At 43.4% G+C, this 8,411-nt stretch overlaps 1 long non-coding RNA gene across 1 annotated transcript; it reads left to right on the top strand.

The window, feature by feature from the left end:
* Positions 1–4,482: 4,482 nt before the first annotated feature.
* Positions 4,483–6,808, top strand: LOC115070058. The gene is made up of 3 exons (XR_003849259.1): positions 4,483–5,077; positions 5,969–6,072; positions 6,672–6,808. It is a non-coding gene; the product is annotated as an uncharacterized LOC115070058 (long non-coding RNA).
* Positions 6,809–8,411: the final 1,603 nt, after the last annotated feature.

The raw sequence follows: 8,411 nt of genomic DNA, 5'->3' as shown, positions 1-8,411 counted from the left end.
CTGAACCATCTCTCCAGCCCAGCTCAAGCATTTTATACCAATTAAAAAATCTTTCACAGACATAACCTTTAGTTTTATTACTATGAAAATCTTAAACATATGTGGAAGCAAAAATCCCCCCTTTTGTGTTAATTTCCTTGTTGTTAGGAAGCAAATCTCATACTCTTATCATTTTATCTCTGCACCTTCCAGCATAGTTCTCTAAAAGATGCAAACTCTAATAGAAAACTTTTTGTCTTAGGCAAAGAAATACTGAATTATTTAAGGCTAAAAGAGACTAATATCTGTAACTTTCAAATAGTTCAGGAATGATGGAGGAAGAAAGGGAGGAGGAAAGGGAAAAAGAAAAAAGGAAGAAGGAAAAGACTTGGATAGAAGCATCCAGAACCTTTTGGCACTATTCTTGAAGTTCTAGAAGTTTGAAGTATCTCTAAATAAAAAGTGTTTAAACTGTGGGTTATTTCGATTTTCTTGAATATGGATTTCTAGAGTGAAAAATAACCACACTGCCATACCATACTGTCAAATCCTATCACATGTCATGGTCAATATTTGAATTTGTCTGATTAGGTCATTAAACAAACAATTTATTAGGTCAAAGCACAATTCCAAATAGGTTCCATATAGTACATTTGATACTATATTATATTTTGTTTACAGCTTTCCCTCCTCTTTTATTCTTGCCATTGCTACTTAAAAAGAAAAAAAAAAAAATGTTGAAGAAACCCTTAGACCACAGAGTTCCCCCAATCAGAAATTGGATGATTGGCCAGGCATTGTGGTACATGCCTTTGAGAATTGTTTGCACTGGACTGGAAAAAGCTTTCCTAAGATCAGTCCTCAGCCCGATCCCCGCACTTCCAACACGATGAAAGGGACTTTGTAGGGGAACCCTGACTAAAAAAAACAAAAAAAAAAAAAAAAAAAAAAAAAAAAAAAAAAAGAAATTGGATGATTGCATCTCAGAAATTTCCTATAAACTGGTAATTACAGCTAAAGGCTCCATCGGATTTGGGCTCTTTATCCCTCCCTCCTTCCCACCCTCCCTCCCTCCCTCCCTTCCTTCCTTCCTCAACATTTCATAGGTCTTTTGTGAAAAGCCCGATGTGGGGGTTTTATTGGAATAGTCTACAAATCTGCCATTTCCACCTGGCAACAAGAGTCTTGGTCTGGGTAGTGGGTACTCAGCCCTTACCTCCTACTCTAGGTGTTACAGGAATTCTCCTGCAGGTCAGGTTCACCTAGGATGTGGCCTTTCACACTTTTCTCTGCCAGGGACCCACAGGTGTCAGTTCTAAACAGTGCCTCACAGTCACGCCACAGAGGCCTTTCAGTTATATGGTCCAGGAGAAAGAAAATGATAAGGGTGCCAGTGGTCTTGAAATGCTTGAAGGGAAAGAAGTAAGCAGGAAGGAAGGCTGAGAGAAGTCAGTGAGCCAACAGGATGAAGAAAAGGGGAAAAGTTTCCTGGAAACTGACAGAGCTATGACTACAGGAGGCAGGAGAAGTAGTGGCAAGAAAGAAAGAAGCAAACTGGCTTAAAGAGGGAATGTTTTTAGTCTTTTTATTTGCAATTCTGATAATCCTGAAGCCCTATAAAGAAAAGAATAGGGCAGTCAGTGTTAAACTGGTCCGTAGCTTTAGTCAAAAGCACAGAGGAATAAGAGACATCACGTGGGAATTAAATGAAGTGAGATAGAAGGCACAGCTAGCTTCCTGGGAAAGGACCCAGCGCTGTGCTATGGAGACACTGAACAAGTAGAAATTTAAGGAGACGCTTGAAAGTATTGAATTTTTTTTCTTTTTAAATGTACCGTAATGAACATTTATTACAGAGAAAACACACCACATTTTTTTCTAGTTATCCTAGAAAAAAAATAATCTATAACAAAAACCTTTATAGAAAGAAACATAATTATGACAAGGTGGGACATTTCTGGAAACTTCCACACAGTTCCCCATACTCAAAGAATGATTAAGAGAGAGGGAGTCTGTGACTGGTTATGAGGTGGAATGGAAAATTTTGAAGGACTGATTATGTAAGTTTCTGGCTGTCTATTGCTATGATACTTAAGATATTAATAACAATTTGGGGAAATCTATTTGTTTCTGGAGAAACATTTGGCTCCAATATGGAAAAATGCAACTGTTTGTGAATGTCCAGTAGAGATAAGGAGCCCTTCCCATGTGCTAAACCCCTTAAGAAAGCCAGAGCCAATTTGACTAGTAACAAGCTGTAACCGCATCTGATCAAGGGAACTCCTGAACATATTAGCCAAACAAGAAAGTGGACCATGTTGTCAGTTTTAAAATTCCTTATGTTACTCAGCGTATGACCCTAGTGGATTACCCATAGAAATTTCTGGAGTATAAAAGTGACCTTAATCACTTCAAACAGCAACAAAAACCATAACTCTGAATAGTTAACCTCCAGTATTAACACCAGTTAACATACCACAAATACCAACTTGAAGTTAGAGTGCACTTACTACATGCTGGGAATTATCATAAATGTTTCTGGTGTATTATCTCATTTCATTGTAAAGGCAAACAAACAAACAAACAAAAAATAGGAGGTAGGCTTTAGTATAACAGTTTAGCTAAGAAAGCAGAGAGACGGAGAAGTGGCCTAGTAAGCAACATACCCTGGCCTTTAAATCCAGGCAGGGGCTGGAGAGATGGCTCAGCGGTTAAGAGCACTGACTGCTCTTGCAGAGGACCTGAGTTCAGTTCCCAGCACTCACAGGGCAGATAACAACCATCCATAACTACAGTTCCAGGTGATCTGACACCCTCTTCTGGCCTCCAGCGTGGGCACGGAACACATGCACTCACAGTAACGTGCAAGCAAAACACTCATACTCATAAAGCACAATAAAATAAAAATTTAAACCCAGGCAGGCTGAATCCAAAGGTCAAATTGCCTTGCACATTCCCACCTCCCACCACCTCCCACCTTCCAGTCACAGGGAATCACAGAGAGCAATATGGCAAATGGGTCTTCCCAATCTGTATACATCAGTTTCTTGGAGGTTTTTAAATCACTTTCAGACTTTCCAAAAGACTCAATGGATGGGTCTTGGGTCTTCCCAATCTGTATACATCAGTTTCTTGGAGGTTTTTAAATCACTTTCAGACTTTCCAAAAGACTCAATGGAAACATACAAACATGCAATTAGACCATGAGTTTTTTTTTTTTGTTTTTTTTTTTCTAGGTTGGAATCCATTATTACCAACTGGTTAGCTCAGGTTTTTGTGGAAGCTCTGATTGGCAATTACGTGGACAAAAACATTGCAGCTTTTTTTTAAAGGGGGAAGATGAATCATTGGTTAATAAGTGCAGTTTAGTGGCATTGCTCTTTCTGAACATTGTGGCCCATGGAGAGAGAATAAAGGGTGCTTGGCATTGAGAGGGCTGAGATCTGCTAGTTACATGTGTATGCATGTTGCCGAACCGACAGCCTTTAGAACTCTGAAATTTTAAAAGATGCCATTCCTTTATTATATTTAGAATCTCTATCTTTCCCTTGTATCACGAAAAATGCTTTTACTTGCATATACTATTGAAATCTACTGAACTCACCAAAATGATCACATTCTTAACAGTTGGTCAGGAACTGGGATGCAGAACTGCAAACACTGTATTCCAAGCTAAAAATAGGCAAGTACACAAGACTAAAAAAAAAAAAAACTTTTTCAAAGTTTTTAGTTGTAGTCTGGAAGTCTTTTCTAAAGAAAAATTTAAAGACTCAACACAGAACACAGGGAAGGTGGGTGATCCAAAATAAAACAACCAACACCTGCATGTACGCACGAAGCAGCTAGACAAGCGAGTTTGTGGAAGCCTCTTAGTAAATACTTTCCAGCGCACAACCTCTGGTTGGAGGAAGAAGGATCCCAGCAGGCAGGCTGTAGCCTTTATTTAAGGAAGAAGGCTGGCTTTTTGGCATGAAATAGTTCTTATACTACATTGGGAAAAATCAGTCTAGGCCTCTCCTGGCCGCCATGGGCACGCACAGGTGACAGCCTGTTCTGAAAATTTGGTGCGGTTAAAACTGCACAGGACTTCCCCAGTGCCGCCTCTGCCGAGTGCCCGGGGCCTCCCGCGGCTTGTGCCGGTTCTGACAGTGGCCGGTTCTGGGTCTGGGTTGCCCGGCCCGGAACCGGGAGATCAGGGTGGTGCCCCGGCTGGCGCCCGCTGCGCCATCAGCCCCGGGTCTCGCCCGGCGCCTTTCGGCCCGTGGCGATCCCGCCGCAGTGCTCCCGAGGCCTGGGCCTGGGTGCCGAGGGTCGCGCTGACCTCTTCCCGACCGGCCGCGTAGTCTGGCGGCGGCGGGGGCGGGCCGGACCGGAGAGTCCAGCCGCCGGCGTCCATTTTCTGGGCGGCGCTGCGCTGCGCGGCGGCCGGACTCCGTGTCCGGAAGCACCATGGCCCCCGGGGGAAGCGGGCTGGCGACGGAGCGAAGCCCTGTAAGTGCCCGGGGCCGGGCTTCGCGGGCGGGCGGAGGGGCGGGGAGCCCGGTGGCCAGCGCTTGTAGGGCTGCAGCGCCGCGGACCTGGAGCCGAGCGGCCGCGCGCCAGGTGTCCAGTGCCCGGTGCCCCCCGTGCCCGGTGCCCGGCGAGCTGCCCCGAGGGACCCCGAGGCCGCCGCAGCTGGATTCTGCAAGGCTGCGGCCCAGCTGTGTGCGAACAGCTGGAGGCCACGGGCCGCGCCGGGACAGAGATGCGCACCTGGGGCAGCGGACACCGTGAGCTCAGGTCCTACCGGCCCGGGAACTGCGCGGACTGTCGCACCTCCTTCCCTTGAGTCGGGAATCCGACTGGAGTCCAGACCCTAAGATTGCGATGATTTCCCGGTGCAACATCCCAAGCCCCTGGAATTGAAGCCCCTGAAATCGAAGGGGATGTGCGAAGGCAGGGCCCTTTCCCCAGGGGGTTGCAGTCACCAGCTCCTGCAGCCTTGCTCAGTTGGGACAACACAACCTGCCGCTGTTAGGCACTTTGCAGGTTATCCAATAAGTAACTTGAGATTTTAGCCTATCTGCGGTTCCACTTTATAACTCCTGCTCTGCTGTGGGTAAGTGCCTAGTTCCTTTCTGGAATTTGAGCCTAAGGAAGTTTCTTTTCTAATGATACATGATATGTACCTTAATACATATTTTAAAGGTTAAAGACTATTCTAATTGTGAAGCGCAATTGCTAGCCCTCCTGGCTGGAAAGAATGGCGGTTCTGTTGTGGTTTCAGAGAAGGGGAGTTACTATATGAAAGATGGAAGAGCTCTATTTTGGGTTGGGTTGGGTTGAGTTGCCGTTGTGTTGGTTTCGTGACAAGGTCTTGCTAAGTAGCAGCTGCTGGCCTGGAACGAACAATGTAGCCTAGGCTGGTCTCGAACTTACAGCTAAGATTCCAAGCCTCCACCAGGCCAGTGTTTTTCCAGGAGCAAAAACACCCATTACAAGACTATAGAATCCGTTTGGTGGGTCACTACTGAGATTTTTTTTTTTTTTTTTTAAAGATTAGAATATATAGTATAGTAGAAAAGAATAGAAAAAGCATGTGTTACATATAGTAACAGTGAACATTGGTTTAATGAAACTTTTGGCTTATAAAAAGCAATTTTTAAACTGAGTGTCAAAAAAATCGTTTCGAATCTTCAACTTACTGGTTAGTGGTCCAAATTTTGCAATCAAGCTAACTTGGGTTTGAGTCCCAGCTTTCACTTAAACCAGCTGTGTGTGACCTTGAATAGGTTCATGACAGAGCTGCTGTGTTTGCAGCTGTAAAATGGGGAAATGTTCTGTACAGCTGTGTCATGGAGGGGTGTTATGGAGATTACCCTATTCACGTACTTGGTGTGGGACTAAATTAAAGTAGGTTCTCCATATATAGTGATTGCAGTTACTGTTGTTGTGGAAAATCGAATCCTAGAAACTAGTCATGGGACACGGCACTATTTTCTTTTCTTAGATCTTGATGTGGAGGAGATGGAGGACTCAGAACCGAGGATTTCCAAGTGATTTCTTCCAAAGCATGGAAACTAACTCTGTTAAGGCTGATCTGTTCTAACTGAGGTAACTAAAATAGGTATCTTTCCTTAGTCTGTGTCAAATAAGGGAAGTTGTGTGATTCATGATTGCAACATGCCAGGTTTGTGCTTTGCAAAGATTCCATGACTCTCAAGTGATCTGCTATTAAGGAGGCAAGGTGTACAAGGCCCCTATGGTGAGGGAGAACGCAGGGCTTCAAGACAACTGCTTCTCATTTTAGTTCTGCCAGCAACTGTTATGTGAGTTTTTGTGCATGTCTTGATAGATCTGGGGCTTCTTCAAGGCATAAGGACCCCCAGACATTACTGAAACCCAGTTTAACTCTTCGTGGCCCAGTGGGTGGAGATCAAAGCAGGACTGTGTTGCCCAGGCACGCAATCAGCTTCTCCACTTGCTGTGGGGGAGCCCTCTGATAGTTGCAAAGTATCCAAGTGTGAAGAACACAAACAGAGACATTTGCAGTTCTCACATAGACATACTGACAGCCCAGCACACTAAGCTCTATGTTGGAGGCTAGATACAAATTCCTAGTGGTAACAATAACAACTAACATTTGTCAAATAGTTATGTGTCTTTATGTGCCAGGCAGTGTGTTAATAATTGACTCCTCATGATATTCCTAGGAGGTAAAGAAGAATAGATTTAAATGTGAAAATGAAGACAGGTCATGGAGGGCTTCGCACCTCATCCTTTATTTATGGAGTGCATTCTGTATGCAAAGCTCTGTGCTAGGATCACAAAGTTCAAAGCAAGGTCCCCATCTTCCAGAATCCTGCAGCCTAAATTCTATATGACATCCAGAGAGGCAGAGTTGATGGGCAAGGCCCTTCCTCATGGCTCTTCATGGCTCTCTTCCCTGCGCTCCAGCAGCCATGAAGTACCATCCGTCACAGGAACAGGCTACAGTAATGGACATTTCAAAGTTCTTGCCTTTCAGTTCAGTTTTTCATTTTCCCCCCACGTTTAGCATATGCTTCGATCCATCTATTAAACTTATGCTTTCAATTTAAAAACAATAATATGGCCTGGGTTCGATTTAAAATTGAATTTCTCTAAGATACTTGGGTACTTAAACAGGTTAATGTGCTTTTATAATTGGTATTATTAGTCATGTCCAATCTTTTAGCAAGGAATTATGTGTTCAGCTACTAACTATTTTCTTTTGGTAATATCAAGTTTAAGAATGTTGGTGTTTGACTCACGTCATTTTCACTTTCAAAAAATTTTAAAATATCTAAGAATTTCCAGCTTTCAAATGTTCTTTTTTCTATTACTGTCACTTGCAATGGAAACTTTTATTTATATACGTAGCTCATAGGCAGGGGAAAAGTCAATTTGGCAAGAGGATTCATTTTTGATTCAGAATGATTTGTTTTAGTTTTTAGGTCAGAGGACTATGGGCACTCAACAAGTAAAGCATTTGAAGAAATACCTTTGTTTGATTTATGGGATAAAAAGTTAAAGACAGCTCTAGGAACAGCATTAAGCAATAGAAATCAGAGTGTAAGACTTGAATGCTCCTTGTCTCAAATAAAAACAATGTAATAAAAATGATGCAGTGAACACAGTTGGTAAACTTTTAAGGAGTTCTATAAATGCTACACAGCAAATGTTTATTGAGTAACAGCCACAAGTAGAACCCTGCTAGAGAGATGGGGGAATGTAGCAGAAAAACAACTGATCTCTTCCGTCTCAGACTGTTACAGAGCTGAAAAAGCTAACGTGTGTGCATGTGTGTGTGTTTACAAATATATGTAAATGACTGTACGAAGAAATCATTCTTGTATAAAGAATTATTCTAGTAATTCAAGGAGGCATTTGAAATAGAAATAGAGGGAGATTGAGAAAGCACAACATATTCAGGGAAAATACCAAGTCCAGTTGAGTTAGAACTGGTCTATATAGGCATCCAAGGGGAAATAAAACTGGAAAATATGTGGTGCCGAACAATAATGGTTTCAAGTGCCAACTAGGAAATTGGAATGTACTAATCAGTGGGCGTCATTAAAGCTGTTTGAACAAGGAAATGCCATGGCCGTGCCTTAGGAGCGTGCTCTTGTGCATAGCTTAGGGGAGGTTGTGGGGAGAGATGAGGAGAGGAAGAAGGTGGCTACAGTCTACCAGGGAAAGTGGAGACAGGCCCAGAGCAGATGAAAGTCCACTCAGGATAAGGAGTGGTGAATTGGGAAGAACTGGCTATCAGTTGTCTCACTGTAGCAGGAGCAGATGATGTTGGCACTGCATCCCTGGAGCCATGGTGCCATGGGGATCTGAGAAGGAGTTGAGGAGTTGTTTTCTAGGGGCACTGAATGTGAGGTACTGAAGCATGCTGTATCCTAGAGATAGGGCTCTGGACTCCACAG

Source organism: Nannospalax galili, unplaced genomic scaffold (genome assembly GCF_000622305.1).
Source record: "Nannospalax galili isolate Female #2095 unplaced genomic scaffold, S.galili_v1.0 scaffold32115, whole genome shotgun sequence".
NCBI classification, from domain to species: Eukaryota; Metazoa; Chordata; class Mammalia; order Rodentia; family Spalacidae; genus Nannospalax; species Nannospalax galili.
The sequence above is the reverse complement of the archived record's forward strand: the minus strand, read 5'-3'. Positions and strand labels throughout refer to the sequence as shown.